We start from the raw sequence: 22,004 nt of genomic DNA on the forward strand, positions 1-22,004 counted from the left end.
GAGATTGGAATTCATGTGAAAGGAGCAGGAACTGAAGGATTTTGCAGTGGGGGAGAGGAGAATGGTCAGTGACTTAGGAAGGTTTCTCTGGAAGCAATCTGTGGAACAGAGTGGAATGAGAGACAGAGAATGAGAATTGTTAACTAGGAAGCATCTTTTTAGAAATCCATGGTTCTTGTGTTCCACTTTATTTCATAAGTGGATAAGCTGCAGCTGAAGGTTTGTAAAGCCAGATTCATAGGACCCCAATAGACCTCCAGGAGACGAATCCGATGCAATCATACAAGAGTCTTTATTGCAAGTTCAAGCCTGGACTCACAACCGTTCCAGATGCAGTGGTCCCAGGGAGTGAGTCCTGGTCCTTTGTTCAGTGAGATTTTATAGGTTTTTGGGGGATACTCTATGCATCACAACATCACACAGCAAATCATTCCATACCAAAGGAAAATCAAACAACAACTCTTAACATTGATTAGCACATTCACTGGTGGGAACAAGTTGGGTAAGGGTGATTGGTTAGTACAAGAGGGGAATTCATTTGAATTGATTGGTTTAAGCCATGAGGGGAGTATGTGATGGACTACATGGTTTCAACCACCATAAACTAATGGGGGGTCATCTAGCATCCCAGATATTTTCCCTGACTCATGCTGATTGGTGGTTGCTAGGGGGTTGCTATGGGTCCTCACCTAGCCTAACTGAGTTAGGGACACCTGGCACCGCAGATCTCTCTTGTTATTTGTACACAAACAACTCAACAGGGTGGGAATGTACTTAGGAGTGCTCTGTGGGTTTTTCCAAGGGCAAGGGTCACGCCCCTTTCCTTGGTCAGGCTTTGCTCAGAGGTAGAGGCCGGTTTCTCAAAAATGGAGTCACATCAGTTTCTCAGGTTTAAGTGATGTAATAAAGCCACAGAGATGATGTGGTCCAGCCAACCCAGGAGCTAGGATGGTGCTTCTAGGTCCAGTTAGACTTTCTGTGACTATCAGGAAAGCATCTCAAGATAGACTTGATTCAAGGAATCCCATTAATTCCCACAGTTAAGAAAAAAAATTATCCAACAGTGGAATTCAGAGAGGGTTGGTTATGGATAAGTACAGGGTTCAGGAAGGAGGAGGCCAACAATGACCAGAATTTTAGGGCCGGGAGACAAGAAGGACAGCAGTGAGATTAATGCATATGGGAATCCAAGGAGGAGGAAGAAGCTGGTGGAGCGCCATCTTGGGTGGATTTTGTTGAAAATGAAATGTGTCCAGAAGGAGGAAACTAGAAAGTAAATCACAGGAAGAAATGAATGAACTGCCGAGTCTAGAGCAATCTGAACTGATTGCAGAGTGAAGATCAGATTTGGGGGAGACAGATGGCTGGCTTCACATCGCTGGAGGGACAAACTGCCTCCCAGTTAACTTTAGCATGATACCAATGGAAAGCACTGCTGAGTGACAGTGGTGTGGAGCTGTGGAAAGAGCAAGTGTGGAGTGATTCAGGGCAGATCATTTCCTCTCTATGAAACAATGGAGTTAAAGGAGCACAGACAGGGTCATACGGTCCTGGGTTCTAGTCTCAGCCTACTATTTTATTTTACCAGCTGTGTGACCTGGCTGGGCAAGTTGCTGAACCTCTCTGTGCTTTAGTTTCTACATGTACAAAATAAAGAGGCTGGACTGAAAAGCCTTCAAAGATCTCATCTAGATATAAAATCCTTCTGTTCTAACCAAGTAGCTTATGCACATAAAATAAGGGGATGGACATTTTAGGGTTTTCTTATTTGGACTTGGCTCCTATATTGTATTGGTGATCAAGTAGGAACAGCCAGCTTGCTTCTGCCTCACTCCATGATGGCATATAATGGAACAGAGTTGACATGTTCACAAAAGCACTTTTCTCTGTGGGTAGGAGTGGGAAATAGTCCCACTTAGCTGATATCACTAATTTTTAAAGAAAACCATCTGAGCTCAGGAGAGCTGACGATGGATGTGGGAACTATGAGTCAGCCAGTGAATTTCAACTGCTTTAATTTTACATTATAAATGACACCGTTTTAAAGTTTCTGAGATTTTCTAAAACTTGTAATTTTTCTTCAAAAAAGCTCATCCAGATACACACACGGATAGATGTTTAAAAGATTCAACATTTACTCTCATTCCAAAGCATCTTTGTAACCATGACTGTGTGCTTAGCTATTTTTAATATAAAAATTTCTAGCACTTTTTGTGAAAACTGGCTACTTCTGATGAAAAACAGTTTTTGTAACCCCATGGGATTCCCCCCGCCTTTTCAAATTGTTTTATGATGGATAATGTTGCTTAAAACCACCCAGCACTTCCATTAGAAATGAAATATTCAGAAGGCTTCTGGAACACAATAATTTGTAGATAGTTCCTTTAATCTTAACCATCTATCTTAACTTAAATATAATGGAGGAGAATTGTTTTCCTTACTGGGCCACATTTCAATGACTCCACAAATCTTCAGGTAAAGAACTAAAATATCAGAACTGGAAATGAAGAAAGTAGCATCTTTGCCTGCCACCCTGACCTCAAACAAAGCATGACCCAGGGATAGAAAAGCATGGAAGAGCCTGACTTAGAGGATTGTAGAAAATAATTCTATCAAATCAAAGTTTAGGACAATCTTGGACTATGGAAAGAAGAAAGGAACATTTTAGCACATTGTTAAAAATAGATATTCTCTTTAACCATAGATAGCTCTTGGACATCTTACATTAGCAACACAAAGACAGATTTGGCCCAGTTTTAGTTCATTCTCTATTATTTACTCATTCTGAGCCTCAATTTTTTCATCACCAAAATGGGGGTGACGTTACCTGTTTCCTAACAGGGTACGCGTGTGGCTCATATGAGACAGATACATGTGAAATGCTCTGTGGATCGTACTGCACAGGAAACCTGGGGTTGCACTGTACTGGCTGTCGGGAAGCTCAGGGCCAAGGCAACCTGAAAGCATCAGGAACCAGTGTCTAATGCACACGCTTTCTGTATCAGGGCTGCAAGCAGGATTCAGTTGGAAACGGCATTATTAAGGGAAGGAATCTGCTCTGCAGTAGCAACTGTGATGTGGTGCCCCATTTCTTGGCATGGACCTCTCACTTGCACTAATTAAAGTTCTACACAGGTGAAAAAAGAACATTCCACTCAAGATCCGCCATGTGGACCCAAAGAACGAAATTGTCTCTGGTGCTTCCCCCCGCCCCCCAACAGAAAGCAGCACTCTCTTTGTTTAAAAAAGAAAAATAAGGGAAGGGGAATGTATGTGGGTTTGTTCGAATGCTGGAGAAAATTCTTTGAAGCAGCTGAAGGAATAAAGGGGAGGAACATTAAGGAAAGAATGTGCTAAATCGAAAGGTATAAGAAAAAAACACCAGAATAGATTGAAAATGCTTTGGTGACAAGTGAGGCATGTAATGACAAGAAAGCACTATGTGTGCATATTGAAGAGGCACATGTGGAAAACAGGTTTCTCCTTTTAATTAGCTGTGCTGCGGGTGGGCAGGACCCATTCTCTCCACTCTCTGACTAGCTCTTCGGCCCAGAATCCCGTGTGCAGTGCGTGTGATGTGCTAATGAGGCTGGGGCCAGCTCTGGTGGGGGCGGGGAACTCCAGCTCAAGGCTACTTCCAGGATCCAGGTGCCTTCCCTCCAGCCTGACCGATGGCCCTCTAAAGCAATACCAAAGGAATACAAGCCTCTTTTGATGGTGCTTAGCTGCTAGAAGCCCGATGTCATTCTTTGGATGAAATAATACTCTTCCCTCCCTGGACCACCCACTGCTCCTTCTGAGATTTTATATTTTCCAGGAATATGCTGGAAAAACTATTCGTTGTTCATAAATGTCTGTCCTCTTCGGTCTCCATAGAATCTGTTTTTATTAGTTGCCCAAAATAAAGGCATTTCCCAGACTTCTTTGCAGCTGGTGTGTGTGTGTGTGTGTGTGTGTGTGTGTGTGTGTGTGTATGTGTGTGTGTGTGTGTGTGTGTGTGTGTGTGTAAGGGGTAAGTACTGGGTGCAGCCTCTGGGGAGGGGCATTCCCTTCCTCCTCTCTTCTAGCTGGACTGAGGATGAAGAGGCTGTGGGCCATCTGGACTCTGCAGAAAGGGCCATCCATGAGAGTTGATAAAGCAATAAGACAAGAGCATTGGTCCCTGACACCATACAACACTGTACCAGGCCTGGGCTACAGACCCTCAAACTATTAAGCAAGAGAAACAAACTTTCATATTCGTTAAGTCATTCATACTTTAGGTCTCTGTTGCACACAGATGAACCCGTAGTCCTACAAATGCACCTTCTTATCTAAATTGTACCTTCTTACACTGATGATTTATATTCAAAGAATAAATTTAACTTTGTCTACATCTGCAGCAAAGACAGTTTAAAGGACTCAGCAGCATTTTTAAAAATCTGGTTCTCTCCAAAAATATTCCAGAAAATTCATGTGATTGGAAAACTGTACTAAAAGGATAAAAATGAGGCTCTTTGAAAAGCAAACATCTCCAAAACTTAGTCTTCAGCTATGTGTGCAGAATGCACATAGTGCATGTCTTATCCGTTTAGAGGTGATGGGCTTGGCCAGCAAAGCTTGCCATTGCAGAGAATGTGAATGCGCATGGTGTGACAGTAGGTTGGGCTTGGGAGGCTACAAGGTAATAAAAAGTCAGTTCAGCTTTCTTGCTAAAATGGTTCTCTATTGTCTGGATCAGAGCTGAGCATCAGTGAGTCACCAAAGTGAAAGCTGGAAAACAACAGCTGAGGGTGGACTGAGAGACCAATAGCCAAAGCCAAGGCTGTTGTGTATTTTTTCATGTACTATGGGGAGAGGGAGAGATTTGGGAGAGGAACAGTGTAGCAGGATCTGTGTTGGGCAGTTCCAAGCCTATACATAGATCTGCTCCTGTACTGGAATATAACCTCACTTTGGACAAGATCCTTCATATTAAAATTTACTTCCATAAATAAAAGTTTCACAACTACAGCTTTCAAAGAGTCTCAGAACTAGACAGAAGTCTAGAGACTCCCCCTTCTTCTAGGTTAAACATTATTCCATTATCAGTGGGTTTGGTTATGGTTATTCAATAGCTATAAATTCACCTAAACTGGGCAATAACTTGGCCTACATTTCCCCATCATATAATTTGAAGGTATTTTGAGTGATTTGGTACCTCTATGGCCAGCATTCCCTGATGGACCCAGACAGGGATAGGCTACTCTATTTTGCTGATTCCTTTGTCAAGTCTTGTGAATTATCTTTTTAATTAAGTATTCTGTAATTTTTCCAGGAAACAGACTCAAACTTATTGGCTTGTTTTGTCCATGAATTGCCTTTTGGATATGTCCTTGATTTCTGTCTTATGGCCATTGTCATTTGCCATAAGCTTTAAGAATTTACTTATTCAGTTATATTTGCAAATATATGCTTTCAGTGCGCTGAAAGGAAGATTTTAGGGCCTAGAGACATAAATATATTTTGTACACCTACTCTATAGAATGTTTTCTTTTAACCATGTTTGTTTCATCCTTTTTAATTTTATAAGATAGTCTTTGATAGAGAAGAAATGAAAAAAAAAGTCTTACATGGTATGAAAAGAAAATAGGTATCATATAGAATAAACAGAGCCTTTTTAAAAGGTTCCAAAATTTCTTGACCCTAGTCACACATCAGAGCCACCTGTAAATTTTAAAGCAACCAATCAACTATGCCTGGTCCCCACTCTAGAAATCCTGATTTCATTGGTCTGGGGTAGGCACAGGCATCTGTATTTTTAGACGTTTCTAGGTGAGTCTAACATGCAGAGCTATGAATCACTGCAAACCTAACCACTAGAAAAATAGAGCATTTCTTTCTTCTTCTTCTTCTTTTTTTTTTAAAGGCTTGCTTCCATAGGAAATTTGTTTATTGTCCCGAAAGTCAGGCTGCAGTCAAACCTTGATAAAATGTATTTTTGGGCTGTAGCCCATTTACCCATGGGGCCTGAGCAACCAGAGAGAGGCTCTGGCTGACCTAGGTAGGTGGTGCTGAAATGCTATTTTTGCATAGCCACCTGAGGAAAGTATTTAAAATGCAGATTCCTGGAGCCAACTCCTTAACCCTCCTGAATTCCAAATTTTGGGGGAACACAAGGCAGAGGAGGGAGATGGGAACTTGCAGTCCTAACATGCCGGCCTGGTGATTCTGAGCTGCTGCCCCACTCCCAGACCACAGACTGAGACTACAGCATGTTGCCTTAAGGAACCCTGGAAACAATACCTTGATCAAGGCTTGGTGTGTTCAAAGTAGAGCTTTTCAATCTTAGGTGTTAATGGGCAAAATCCCCACTGACCAGGCTGGCTAAGAGCTCAGATCTACCTCTTGACTATCAGATCTAAAAGGAAACCCTTGATGAGCATGGTGGTACACACCTGTAATCCCATCAGCTTGGGAGGCTGAGGCAAGAGGATCACAGGTTCAAAGCTAGCCTCAGCAACTTAGCAAGGCTGCAAACAACCTAGAGACCCTGTCTCAGAATTAGAAAAGGGCTGGGGATGAGGCTCAGTGGATAAGCTCCCTGGGTTCAATCCCTGGTATCAAATAAATAAATAAATAGAAAATCTTAGACCAGAGAATCAGATGCCGACAAAGCTGTTTTCTAGAAGGTTTTGCCATTTCTGGTTTTTTTGTTTGTTTGTTTGTTTGTTTTAACCAATCTTTCTCCAACACAATGGAGTTCTGGTCTGATCTTCCTGGCTTGTGTTTTGCAATGCTCTGTTGACACGTCACTTCCATTAGAGCTGGGTACGGTAGCAGGGCCTCTTCGGGTATACCTGGGCAATCTTCTCCTGTCAATCATGTGATGGTGTGATAGAACTTTTTAGGGCTCTATTCCTCTTGTACCACAATCTCTTGTGTCTTCTGGTCATGGAATACCAAAAGTTGTCTACACTTTTTACAATCTATATCTCATTAACTAGGTCTCCTAGACCACAGAGTCTCCATACCACCATATGGGCAAAGTTTTTGTTCTTTTTTGTTTAAATTTTCACACCACTTTTCTTCTGATAGTCGCAATACTTTTTCTACTTATAATTGAGAAATCTAGGGCTGGGGATGTGGCTCAAGCAGTAGCGCGCTCGCCTGGCATGCGTGCGGCCCGGGTTCGATCCTCAGCACCACATACAAACAAAGATGTTGTGTCCGCCAAGAACTAAAAAATAAAATATTAAAAAAAAATTCTCTCTCTCTCTCTTTCTCCCTCCCCCCCCTCTCTCCCACTCTCTCTTAAAAAAAAAAAAATTCTCTCTGTCTCTCTCTCTCACCTCTCTCTTAAAAAAAAAAAATAATTGAGAAATCTACAATGACACAATTTTCCTTCTTGGTAAAAATTAGATCCAGATTGTTGAGCTTCACATTTTCATTTGTCTTCTCAGCTATGACAAGTCAGAAATTTACTGAATGCACTCATTGGGCAGATCAAACATTCTAGCAAAAGCTGGCAGGACCTAGGTTTGTACTACATTTGTCCTACTTGGTTTGGAAGTGGAATTAGGAGACCATGGGCTACAGCTGCTGGTAAATTTGAAAATGCCCCCATGGCAAAATCACTTGACTCTTTTGCCTTTCATTTCCACCCAAAATATTCTCCATCATGTTTCTTCACACAGATTTCTGGCTGTGTACTTGATAGCATTTGACATATACTGCTTCTCTGCTGCCCCTTTTGACAGGCCTTCTGAATTCTAGTCAGAAGTCTGTGTGTAAAGGAAATGTTATTTCTTCTAGATGCTAACATCTCAAGTTCCCTTGGTTTCATGTTCACTCTCCTAACTTGAAATTGGCCAGTTCATTCCTCATCTTTTCCTCCCACTGTTCTTCCATGCAAATTCAGGGATTCTCCAATTGCTCTGTGTCCATATGACATGTTTTCTTACAAATAACCAATGTTGATGTTTTCACAGGAGCCATTTTTCCAATCTCTCAAATATGAGTCTTCTAGGTGAGGTTACTGAATCTCTACAAGCATATTCTTTCCAGACTTCATAGGGCAAACTTGGGCCCTTGTTAGGAGTCCATCATTCTTTCATACCATTGGTCTTCCAGGTCATTTGTTTGCAATCAAGAGTTTGGGAAACCCTTACAAAATTAATGCCAATCAATGCTTTTGGGGCTTTTTTTGTGCTGCTGGTACGCAGTGAGGCTTTCTGTCTCACCTCCTGAATTGGGAGTAAGTGGTGCTGCTGTACCTCAGAATCAGACCGTTACTTATTTCAGGGTTAGTCTTAATGTGCCTAAGGCCCAAAGGCTGTCCTTGTCCTTCCTGTGGCTGCTATCCTTGGCGGTGGGAGAAGCCTCTTCCTCCTATGGCTCTGTTACTGAGCCCTGGGGCCAGCCTGGTTTCTGTTTTCATTCAGCTTTCTTAACAGGAGTTGCAGACTCATTACCAGAGGGCTATGTCAAAGACATGGGAGTGACCCCACTCAGGACCAACCTCCCACGATTCCCACCTTCCTGCAGGAAGCCTGTCTCTCAGTCACCAACCTTGCTGACCAGGGAGGTCCCTGCTCACCTGGGTGCTGTCCACCCTGACCACAGGGCAGCTTGTGCCTTCCCTTCTTGTTCTCCTGGCCAGTGGGATGAAAACTATTAGTCCCATTGTTCTTTTTACAACTTATATTCTAAAACAAATGAATAAAAATTTTCTACTCCTTTAAATCCACATCCTCTTCCTGTGATGAAACCACCTCTCAGTTCTCTTTCATAAAAGAACTCTTGAAAAGAGCCTACACATGCTGTTTCTGCTTTCCCACATCCCATGTCTTCAACCCACTAATTTGGCTTCCATCCTTCACATCTATTAAAAATGACCACCATGTCCTTAGGTTACTGAGACTTTTCTCTCCTCCTTACTCTTCTCCAAGATGGCTTCCCTTCCCTGAGCTTCTGGGCCCTGTCTCCCTAGTTCTTCTCTAAGAACCTGCCTCCTATTCCTCTACTGCATCTCTGAATGTTGGAGTTCCTCAGGGTTTGATCCTCTCTTTGGTTTGATCTTCTCTTTTTCATCTACAATCCTGAGTAACTTCTGCTAATTCTATGGCTTTAAAAACAATCTACATGTGGAACACTCTGGAATTTGTACCTCCAGGCAATCTTTCCCAGAATCAAGTGTCTCTGACAAACATCCTGCAAGTACAGCATATTTGGCACTGCCACTTGGCTAAGGGGCATCCCTAATTCATGTCCAAAACTGTGCTCTTCTCATTTCCTCACACACTGTTCCCAATCTGTTCCTTCTTCATCTTCCCCATCATGTCAGCACAGGGCATCACCATCCACCCAGCTGATTAAGCCAGAAACCCGAGTAGCTTGGTTCTTCCTCTTCCCTCCTTCTATACAGTAGAGCTGATGGCTCCACCTCTAGGTATTTCCAGCCAGATCCGTGACTTTGCTTGGATTACTGTCATTACAGATTATTCCTGATCTGTCTCCTACAATTACACTCACTCCTTTTCAAATGATCCTGCACACAGCAGGTAGAGTGCTCTTTGCCAAACATATCGGATCAGCCATCTCCCTCCTTCCCGCCTGAGCATTTCCAGTTTCTCCCATTGTGCTGAAACAAAGTCCAAAAGCCTGGCCATGGCTGACAAAGCCTTGCACCATCTGTTAATCTGGTTCTCTGTTAATCCCTAGATTTCACCCTATCCCTTTTGTCCCCTGGAGTGTACCCTTTGCTCCAGCACATGGGTGCTCTTCCCACTGCTACAATGGATGAAGTGCTTTCCCGCCTCTGGGTCTCAGTACTGCTGTTCCTACAGCCTGCAAGCCCAGGTACTCTGATCCCCAGAGGAGCATTTGATGAGCACCCTGTTTATTCTCACAGTACCCTCCAGTCTGCCTCCATAGAGAAGGAATGACATGAAGGGTCCTTTTTAAATCATGCTTAGGGTCGAAGCCAGGTGCCACTCACCTAGATCAATACAGAAAGGTGAGCTAGAAGGTATGCAAATTAGGGTCCCTGTGCCCTCCCAGGGTGCTTCCAGTGACCTAGCATAGCAGGTCCAGCGCAGGCCTGTCCCTGCCCTCCCTGGAAATTTTTCTCCTGGGCAACTTCTGCTTGTGTGGGATCCCTGATCTGTCAGCAGCTCTCTTAGAACTGTGCCACAATCTTAGGCCTTTACTACCCAACGCTTCCTTGTCACCCTTGTCTCTTCACAGGTGACAGAACTGCATGGTGGTACGGAGGTTGCCCTAGCCTACTCCTGCTTTGTCCCTCTCCCTTTTTATAGGCATCTCACCTGTTACGCTTCTAATCCAGTTGTGTGTGGCATCAGTTCCTCAGTGTCCCCTTTGGAACCTTGAAATATTCATACTATAACTCTCATCAGATACAATGGATAAAACCATCTCTTTAGCTCCCATACCTCTTCCAGACTTGGTCGTCAAGTAGAAGAGATTAAAAACAAAAAAACAAAAAACCCACCTGTGTCCAGAGCCTTTGGTTTGCCACCTATGACCCAGACTTCATTAAACATTTGTCCCCACAGTAGTTAACAGAATGGGCAGCCATTGGCAAACACAGATTTTAGTATATTTCAGGGTTTCACAAAAATACAACCTTAAATTCATACTTGGGGTTCTGTAAATCCTTTAGTAACCAGCCAGCAACTGCTACTATTCCTCTTGGTACTAGTGAGATAATCTTTGAAGCTTCTGGTAGCTAAAAGTCTTCATTAATTTTGTGGACAACACCTGTTCTGTGCAGAGGGAGGTCTGCATTCTGATTTTAATTATGCAGTATAGCATTTCCTTCTCTTCTCCCATCGAAATCAATATGTATTTATTCCTACTCCACGAATACCAAAATCATCTATTTTGTCCACTGTTATACCCCACAGAAGGTATCAAATAATTTTGTGTTAAGCAAATTGTGCTATACACAGGTGCTGTCAAATGATTTCATTTAGGCTTCAAAACAACCATGGGAGGTAGGTATTTTCATTATCCTGGAATTCAGAACAAGTGACTTTTCCAAGGTCACTTCGTGCTCTCCAATAATTCAGTCATTAAATATTAAAGAAGCATATCTGCTAGGGTCAAGACAAATAGGTTGCCTCATTTCAAATGAAACAAGCATGCCCCTAAACCACCAGAACTTTTTTTACCGAATGTTGTTATACCTTCAAGAGCCTAGTAAAAGCTCAATAAAACAAATCTAATAGTAGTAGTAAGCCACAGGCAGAATTCCATTGTTTTAAATGAAAAAAGAACAAGGACCTTGGTGTTAAGACAGTACTGCAGGAAGGAGAACAACATTGACAATGGTCTGTTAAAGACATAAGAAACTTACTAAAGACGTAAGGAACACATTTTAATTAGACAAAAGGACAAAATAAAATGGGGCTGTGTCTTCTCAGAATGCAATAAAAGAAAATTTGTGTGTACAAGAAAGAGCAATGGGGGATCATAGCGTTAGGAGAGTTAAGCAAGCAGGGGATGCTTTTCCCAGGTTTGGTGCTCTCAACAGTTTTACATTTGGCCATTTAATTCATCTATCACATTCCTAAATTTGGTATTAAGTAAAAGAAAAAATATCCAATGTGGATTTTAGATGATCTATTACTGTGCCATTTGGCCACTTTAGCTGCAGATAAGGCTGAACGCTCAAATTAAGAAATTTAACAACTAGCAGGGCTCTACCTAATCAGACTAGACCTTGGGCTACACTGCTTGGCAGAGTCCAGCAAGACCCTACTCTGTGGGGTTGCCTCTTTAGTTGTTGGGTGGGGAATGGGTGGCTGAAGGATGTGCATGCTGGTGATATTCCTGGCAGGCTACAAGTATTTCAACATGGTCACTAGCAGAGGCCATGTAGGCTGTTACAACTTTAAATCAGCTCTAGATACAGGTCGGCTGGGTACTAATTTCAACCCTTTATGTGAAAATGTTTGACACTCAGCTTTTTCTTTATTTTAATTAAGATGAAACTAAATAACTATCTTAGCATAAAAGAGACTAACCTCTATATTTTGACATAAAGTTCACTTCACAGTCTGGGGCATTAAAGTAATTTTATTTGAAACTCATTTTTTTTTTTTTCCTTTTAATCTCTCTTTGCCATGGACTCTGAGGGTCATCGAAACAATCACAAAAAAAAACATTTATTTTTAGGCCTACGGACTTTCAAGAACTAAACAAGAAAACACTAGCAAACCTCATTACATAATCATGCGATCAAATATGCCTTACGTAAATGAAGTGTTGAGCTGTGACATCAAGCTGCAGGCCTCCCTCACACAGGGAGCTTCTGCAGTACCAGTGGGCTGTGGCATCTCCTTCAAGTGGCATGCTCTATTATTAGAGCCTTTCATAACACAGCTCAATTAAATTCTGGTTTTATAGAGTTGGTGAGCTCTGTAGTTGGAGCTACTGAGGTGTTCTAAATCTCAGAGGCCCAGCTTGGTTCAAGAGCAGTGTTTGTCACTAGGATGACCACTGATCATAGGGTTGTTTTTTCCCTTTAGACAATACAGGCACTGGGTACCAAGGTGCACACCTGTAATCCCAGCAACTTGGAAGGCTGAGACAGGAGGATCGAGAGTTCAAAGCCAGCCTCAGCAACTGCAAGGTGCTAAGCAACTCAGGGAGACACTGTCTCTAAATAAAGTATAAAATATGGTTGGGGATGCCATATGGCTCAGTGGTTGAGTGCCCCAGAGTTCAATCCCTGGTACCAAAAAAAAAAAAAAAAAAGACAATACAGGCAATAACTGAAAAAAAAGGGGTAAGGAAAATAAGGGAAGCATTATTTTAAATCTGAAAAACAAATCCCAAATTAATCAACATATTAGCCAACAAACCACTCAAAACTAAAACAAAAGGAGATCCAGTTTTATGATACGGATATAGAAAAGTAAGGAACTTAAACTAAAATATCTTGAACACTTTTACCTACCCAGACTAGATACCCAGTAATATATTTCTACCACTATTGTATCCAGGGAGGGCTGCCCTTGAGTTGACTAACAAGGACCTGCTTCATCTTCTGTCATGCAGCTACAGAGCTAAATTTTCATGATTCAATAAAGCAAGCAACTGTCCTCACTTTAGAGCTGAGGACAGTGAGGTTCAGGGACTTGAAGTTGCTATTACTCAAGGTCAGATTCTAAGTGGCAGTGATTATTTGAACTTAGGTTTACCTGGCTAGGAAAGTCTTTGCTATTTCCTCTACTGCAATGATTCTAAAATATTTTCTTCCTTCTATGACACATGTGCCATTTTATATGTTTGACATACAAATAGGAATATCTAGAGTCAGACATGACTCTTGACCAGCTGGCTATAACTTGAGCTCTTGTCCTTTTTCTCAAAAAGTACCCTGAATTGCTATGGAATAATTTTCTTATGGGGAAAACCCTGAATCCATTCTCATTGCTAGCTGACACCTTGCTTTCCATAGCTGGAACCCACATACCAACACACTGCCTTGGAGAACCACCATACCTCATTTAACACAAAGGACTTCCACATCCTTAGGAAGAATACTCCTCACAGTGCTGTGAGGTGTGAGAAAAGATGGATTTAGAGGTGAGGATGCTAGGCCTCAGACACAACTGCAGTTTCTTGCTGCCTATCAAACAGGCTTTTTGAATGGCCCTCCACCACTTTCCATGCCAAACCTGGCTTTCTAACCTAGGTCAAAGGACGGCCAGTATGAAAGCTCTATGCATACTTCTCATCCAGAAATTTTACTTCCAGGAATCTTTTCAAGAAAATAACCACTATTACTTTTTTTTTTTTTTTTTTGACTTAAGAGAATAAGATGAACCTCAGGGCTTAAACTGTTGGTGGAAAAGGATATCATGAGGTCAATGGTATTTATTTTTCTATTCAAACCACAGTGAATAGCTCTAGGAAGTTCTGGTTTCAAGCTACTATTAAAGACCAGTATATCATATGTACATAGAAAAAATAATCATTTAGGGAAAAAAACACCAAAGAGCATAGGTTAAGATGTTATATTTAAATATGCATAGTTATATCTAAATATTTTGCCAACATTTTGAATATTAATTAAGCTTACTATGCTTAAAGAAGTGGGCAGGTCACACTATATTTTGAGTTCTGAGTCCTTCTACCAGATGGCAGGCAGGTGTGTGGTTGGTTATCAGTGCTGCAGCCCCCAGCTCAGAAGCCCTGATCCCACATATGTGGCCCTTTTTGTGTGGAGCTACCTGCATTTGGAGGCATGGCTGGACATTCACTCCTCCTTCCTTGAAGCCATGCTCTCTCCACCTCAGCAAAATGCTGGGATTGCTGAGCACTGTGGCTGAGAGTGCATTTAACCCATGCACAGCCACTATTCTGGCCCTTGGTTCTTACCCTGTTTTTGCCCAAACTCATCTCACACTTTCTCTTTGAACCTGTATTATTCTAGTCCTCTTCACTCCCGAATGCTCTTTCAGTTACTTCCTCACTCCTTTTCTACCCATCCCCTAAAAGTGAGAGCTTTCCAAAGTTTTAATCTTGGCTTTGTTTGTTCTTTTGACTACATTTTGCCTTAAAGATGTCATCTGTTTCTAAAGTCTTCATCTTTATGCATATTTATGCAAACCTCTCTTCAGTCCTAAATTAAGTCCCAGTATCATGTTCAAACTACACATGTTAAATGCTTAAAAAATAATGCCATGGGCTGACAATGTGGCTCAGTGGTACAGTGCTTGCCCAGCGTGCACAAGGCCCTAGGTTTGAGTCCCAGTACACGCCCCCCCCCAATATTGCCATGTACCCTTTACAAATGTACTTTTTCAAGAGCTTACTGTGCCCTGCATTTTAAGAAATGATTTGCAGAATATTTTATATACAGTATGAAGCCTTATTACATTTGTTTTTATTGATTTATAAAGATCTCTCTGTGAGCTGCTAAAAACTCTTTAAACAAATGGGAAAAATGGTTCCCAGTTCTATGACCAAAAAAACAATGGTTTTCAAAACGATACATGTGTATCCCAGGAGGCAACAGAAGATGATCTATTGGGATATACCATCCAGTGAATGCTCTATAATTACAACTGAAGCACACACACACAATTTAATTGGTAGTCTACAGTAAAAAAAAAAAAAAAAAATTAATTGATGGAATTTTGTGGTTTAATATGGAGTTTATTGACACGAAGAATGATCTTGATCTACACTATGTTATTACAATACCACTTGCTAAGTGATAAGAAGCTGTTATAAACTAAGTGTAACATCAAGGAGTTTTAAAAAATGTAGAATACAAATATCTAGTCAGAAGTATATCTCAAGTCCAAGAATGATAAAGATATCCTGACTCCTATTCTGATACAATATTCTTCCCATTTAAAATTTATAAGCATCAGAGAAAGATGAGAACAAAAAAAGATCAAGCAGTTTGTATGTTAAAATAAGTCCATATAAGAGTAATTCTTCTTAGTTGACAAAACTTGTTTAAAGTACAGAACTAACTATGGATGAATGAATAATGACTTGATGTCAAAGGATTCCTTAAAGATCCCAAAGGAGAAGGGATCTCAGTGCCTATCTAGCTGACTTCCCAATGATTTTTAGAACTTAGGGAAGGGACACTCATTCCCTAAGGCAAGCCATTCCGATACTGGACAGATCTAGGCACTGTAACAGTATTTCTTACATTAAAGTGCCCCAGGAACAATAAAACAGCAATTTTCCAAGTGTCTCTCTTGTAAGCATAGTTTACTGTATTCACCATTCTTGACCTCTGCATGGAATCCTGCCAAGCAATGTTTCACTGAAAAAAAAAAAAAAAAGAAGAGAAAAGAAAAAGAAATCCAAAATAAAGACCCCCAGCATTAAACAATTTCAGGAGAAAGCTATTTATCAAATAATAAAGATGACTTTGTGTGATTAAGATATATGTTCTTCTAAACTAAGGTTACATTCCCATCTTTTAAAGCAAGAGAAGTTATGCTTGGCTCATATAGTAAGCCTGCAATAAACACATTGGTTCTTATGTGGAAAAAATGCCAAGACAGATTGCTGTCCATATTTTGGACTCATGCAATGCAATTTTCATAAACTTTAAATGGGTTTACATTTATTCCACTTCAACTACTTCTTGTTGGTCTTACTATGGCATTCCTGAAATCTTTGAGCTGTAATTCTTCATTAGTTTTCTCTTCAAACTTTGTGTCATCTACAAACTGATAACACACACACACCCCACACATACATACACACTTAAGCAGATAGGACAGACCTAAGTGGAACTCATCAAGTTAATACAAATCTATTAAACATCTCAGTACAGAAGTTTAAAAATGGTTTACAATAAAATATGTATTTACCTAGAGACCAAGAGCAGATTTATTCTGTACTTTTTTCAGTATTTTCTCTTGTGCTTTTAATAAACATGACACAAATTACTTATCTATTCTTCTGGATACCTTCCTGTCTTTGGTGCAGACTTGATGTCAAATTCTCCAACTTGTATGGTGGTTTGAGTTGTAATTAATTTAAGGCCAAGTTAAAAACCTAATGAAATCACATCCTCTTAGTATTTCATCAAACTGGGTTTGTTTAATTTTTATGATGAGTTTTATAAAATACAAGGCAAATAAAAAGGTGTTACAGCCGGCACTGAGACAAGAGGGTCACGAGTAAAGTAAGGCACTAAGCAACTCAGTGAGACCCTGTCTCTAAATAAAATACAAAATAGGGCTGGGGGATGTGGCCTCAATGGTTGACGTCCCTGAGTTCAATCCTACGGTTAACACCAAAAAGAGTTACTATGTCAGTGCTACCTAACATTCATTACTTGTTAGGAACCTTCTAAAATTTAGTTTTTCAGTACTATGAGGGTAGAGTTTGCTGTCTTGTTTCATCCTTATTTATCTATTCCCCGCATTTAGAACAACTTTTTAAAGTGCTGAGCTTCATGAAAAACATCACTATTTGAGTTAAGCCCTAAAGAATGGGCAGCATTTCTATAGGAAGAAGTTGGACTGGGTGGTGAGAAAAGAATACACTTTAATCCTAAGGAAAAGCTTAAACAAAAATTAGAAAGATATGCATGAAGATACATACTAAATTTCAGTAGGAGAAGAAGAAAAATGAAGACAAGGGGAAGAAAGTTAACAGTTACTGAGTACCAATGACTGCACAGGCACTTCTGCTCATTTCACTTATTTATTAAGTTATTAGGAGACTTGGAGGCAGGTATTTGTTTCTACATTTTAAAAGGTGAATAAAGAAACTTCAGAAAGGTGAGGTAAACTGTTCAAGCTCACCTAGGAAGACGCAGAACCAGATTTGAACTTGGATGTTTTCTAGTGTTCTCAATGGATCACTCAATCACAGCTTTAAATTCTCTTGTTTTACAATCTTCCACCCTATTTCAGTGAGGAACACTGTTCCTACCAGAAATATTTATGCCTCTTCAAAACAAAGCTTAAATACATCTATTTTGTTACTATGGAAACTCATATACATAAATATAAAATAACAGAACCTAACAAAAAGATTAGAAATAAGATCTAGAAACCCCAAAGTTATTTTCTTATTGTAACTTGCTAAATTAACAATGTAATTCAAATTACTTTTCCTGTTTCTTCACAGTAGGCAGGTATCAATGAAAATTTTATTAGTCTTAAATAAAAATTATGCCTTAAATGTGAATGGCAGTTTTATACTTCAGTCACCTGGCAGTTAAGATTTCTAGCAAGCAGAGCAGACAGAACCTACAATTCTGTACTTTGTGTAAAATGGGTTATGGGATTTCACAACCCTGGTTATTTAATGTTCCCTAGCAACATTCAGTTCTTGTTAGTTTGTTGTGAATAACAGATTGCTCACTTATTCATTGGGGTCTTCAAACTACCCAATTTAAATTGGACAATTCACAAAATAGGAACTATATCTGGCTAACAAGTATAATAAAAGTGGTTGGAAAAAAGTCTATTGCCTCATAACCTATGGTTCATAAGGTAGCCACAAATATTCTACTTACACAAAGTTTATAGCATAAAGAAAACTCCATTTGCTATAATGTTAAACTAGAGTAAAGCACAAAGACAAAATATACAAAAATGATTATAACACTTGTAAGTATGCCTTAACTTTAAAAGTATGTATGCCCACATGTGTAGACCCATGTGAGACAGAGATATTCTACTATTCTAAAAGGCTTTATACTTAAGAATTTAAAAAATTCTACCTTACTACATTCTCCAAATTTCTTAAAAAAAAAAATGAAATGTATTTCAAAATGTATTACTTTTATAATGAAGTAGACAATTCTTGCCTGTTAATCTATATTCACAATTACATTAAAAATAAAATTAAATTTTGGACACTATATTCTGTTAACAAGGAAAGGTATAGAAGAATGTAAAAAGATCCCTATTAAAGCAGTACCAACAGTTTTCCACTGATAAATCTAACATACTTGCATCAAACCATTCTCCTATACCCACAACCTGAATGGATTCCCAGTGTCAAGAGTAATTTGAACAATTTACTGTAGTGTGCACACATTGCACAATCTGGTCCCATTCTCATAATTTCTCCCCACTCTCATCCATGGGCTCAAAGGATTTCATTCACAAGACTTAAGCTCTGACTGGCCCACTCACTTTCTCTCAAAGAAACATTATGTATTTGCCCAAGCTTTTGCTCACTCAGCCACCCACACCCTGCTTTCCCTACCACCCCCCCGCCCCACCCTCTGTCCATCTTCCCAGGCAGACACTGACTTCTTTAACTCACAAGCCATCTCCTCCAGTATCTACTGTCCCTCCTCCATATTCCTATAGATGCTATCAGTTACCGAAGACACCAAGCACCTAACCATCTAGCCTAAGATTATACAAAAATAAATATATGCATTATCTCCAAAAGGTATTTTAATTTCTAAAGATTAAGAACTTTTACTCTATTTCTTTAAACAATATATTTGCTTCTATAAAGCTTTATAACTCAGAAAGCAACTTCACATATATTATTATAACTATATTTGGTGACTTAAAAAGAGGCTTCAGTAATGTGTATAGAAAACTCAAAGAACTTATCGCTCAAAAAATCTGTGATAAGGATATTCTTCCAATCATCTTCAAATATTACCTAATGATAGAAAAAAGATCAACATTTCATAATTAAAACAAACAAAACACCAAAAGATCAATTCACACTTAGCACCCAGATCTGGGTTTCTAAATATCATTCTCCAATCAAAAACTCAAAAGTTTTCTTAGAGAAATGGCTCATTCTAAGGTTGGGAAAGTACTAGATGAGCCTGAAGCATCTTATACTATTAATAGTTAAGGACATTCTTGAAACCAAAAAACAAAACCACCACCACCACACCAAAAAGATGAAGCATATCAAAAAAAACAAAAGCCAACTGAAAAAGCTCCCCAAACCCAAAGCTTAAAAAATGTGAATAACAAAATAAATAATACATTGGATTATGAGTCCATATTTATGGACATAAATATAAATAAGTGACTGAACAAGTAAATGGGGAAAAGAAACAAATATAGAATTCTATAAGACCTTTAGGATTGGGAATGTAGCTCAGTGGTAGAGTACTTACCTAACAAGAACATGGCCCTGGGTTTGATCCCCATCTTTCTCTCCCACATACAGAAATGTCAGATCAGAACTCCAAATAATACACACACACACACACACACACACACACACACACACACGCACGCACATTATCCCTCCAACAGGTGAGAACTAAATCCCCATTCCCTTTCAGGAAGGGCTGGACTTCCCAAAAGTTGTCCATGGAAAGGAAAATGTAATAAGTTCCCACTAGAGAAACCTGGCGGACACCACTTTAATCAAGTAATGAAGGGTAACATCACCTTTGCTAACATTGTATACCTAAGATGATGTTATGAGAAGGGCACTGTACCTCTGTGCCTTCTTTCCAATAATCTGTTATCCCAGGGAAACCAAGAGGCAAATGTCAGGCAAATCCAAAATGAGGAACCTTCTACATCATAATTAACTCATGTAGAAAACTGTCAATGTCATGAAACCCCAGGGGAAACAGAAACTGTCACAGATCAGAGACTAAGGAGAAAGAGTGCCCTGAATTGAATCCTGGAACAGAAAAAGGTCAATAACACAAAAACTGGTTAAAAGAAACATACCAATGCTGTTTTCTTAGTTTTGACAAACATACCACAATAATGTTATATTAGGGGAAATTAAAATTGGGTGAGCAGTGTACGAGAATGCTCTCGTACTACAATTTTTCTGTAAGTCTAAATTATCCCCAAACTAGGTTATTTTTTCAAAAAAAAAACAAGTTGAAGAGATCCAAATTTAAAAAATACATATGTCTTCTATGTCAAAAATAAAAGACTTGACATTTCAAAACCATTAGTTCAAAGGTCATCTAAATTATAGCTGATTTCTCTGCAAGAGAGTCCTGGATCAAAAAGCAGCATTCTCAGCCCAAAAGGCCACTGTCTGTAACTCTTCCTGGCAAAAGGATTATGAGGGAACAATAGTCTGAACTTTAAATATAAAGTTTATATGAATGCCTCTGAACAAAGGTATTTCAAATTTTCATAATCTAATTCATTTTATGAGATATTGAAGTCTCAATATGATTATTTATTTATTTTTAATGTAGCGTATTAATAAACAAAGCTTGCCATGTTCCCATTTAATGAGTAAAAAATTCTGGTAAAGAGCTTAAAAAAGATTCTATATCTGAAAAAAACACCTCAGTTGTTTGATACATGTGACCCAGAAACTGGATGACATTGGAAATATGATGGTGTCCTTCCCGGTAATTAGGATTTTAATAAAGTAGAATCCAAAATGCGAGTCCCATTTGAAATTTATAATACAGAAGGTAGTGATAAAGTGCGATATTTATTTGGTCTACAAAAACTAAGCCATTAGAGATAATGATGCTATGTACATAAAAATGACTAAAAAGTAGTATGATTTAATATAATTCAGACTGAAAACATACTCATATGAATACAAATAATGAATGACTGAAATCTGTCTCTGTAGATACAAAATTTTAAATTTGGAACCATACTATTACACTCTATGCAAAGAATTGAAACTAAAGACTGGTGGTTTAAAAGAAAAAAAAACTAATTCAGTAAACAACTTACCAAAAGAACATTTAAAATGAAAAAGGTATTTTTAGTTTAACATGGTAATCCACAATTAATGACAGGATGAACTTTTCTTAATAAAACATCTATTCTTTCAAATAGATGTTTTATCAAATCTGCACAATGAATGGTCTTATATTTTTAAAATTTCTATGAAAATTAAGCTACTTTGAACTATTTCAGAGTGTAAAGTCAAGTAAACACAACCCCCTAGTGTTGATCTTTACTACCATACACTCTCAAACAAACCCCCAAACTAGAAATCTAGTACAAATCATTTCAGACTGAGTAGTTTAAATATAACATTTCAATTATAGTTTGGAGTGTGGTTGATCACATATTAGGGAAAAGTCCTTTACACCACCCACATTATTATTTGGTACCAGGAATTGAACCCAGGGGCACTTAACAACTGAGCCACATACCCACATCCCTTTTTTGAGACATGGTCTCACTAAGCTGCTTAGGGCCCTAAGTTGTTTTGAACTTGCAATCTCTTGCCTCAGCCTCCAAAGTCCCTGGAATTATAGGCCAAGTATGTTCCAAGTATTACAAGAATGAAAATTAAGGAATGGGGGGGGGGGCAGTAATGTTTGTAAATTCTACCTTATTCATGCTACATCTCAGGTTTGAATTATGATGTGATTATTATCTATGTAGTGTCTTTAATACAAAACCAAAAGTATTATCTTAAAATGGAAATCAAGGTCATCAAGGACTTATCCATCTAGTTCAACTAATTGATCTAAGTATTTTTTGTTTTGTATTTATGTTAACAGTAATTACTGTCCCCCTTTCAACAACTCACTTATCCTAACTTGCAAGGTTTCAGAATGATAAACTCTTTCTGTTCATTCTTAAGAA

The sequence above is a fragment of the Callospermophilus lateralis genome, chromosome 16, assembly GCF_048772815.1.
Source record: "Callospermophilus lateralis isolate mCalLat2 chromosome 16, mCalLat2.hap1, whole genome shotgun sequence".
Taxonomy (NCBI): domain Eukaryota; kingdom Metazoa; phylum Chordata; class Mammalia; order Rodentia; family Sciuridae; genus Callospermophilus; species Callospermophilus lateralis.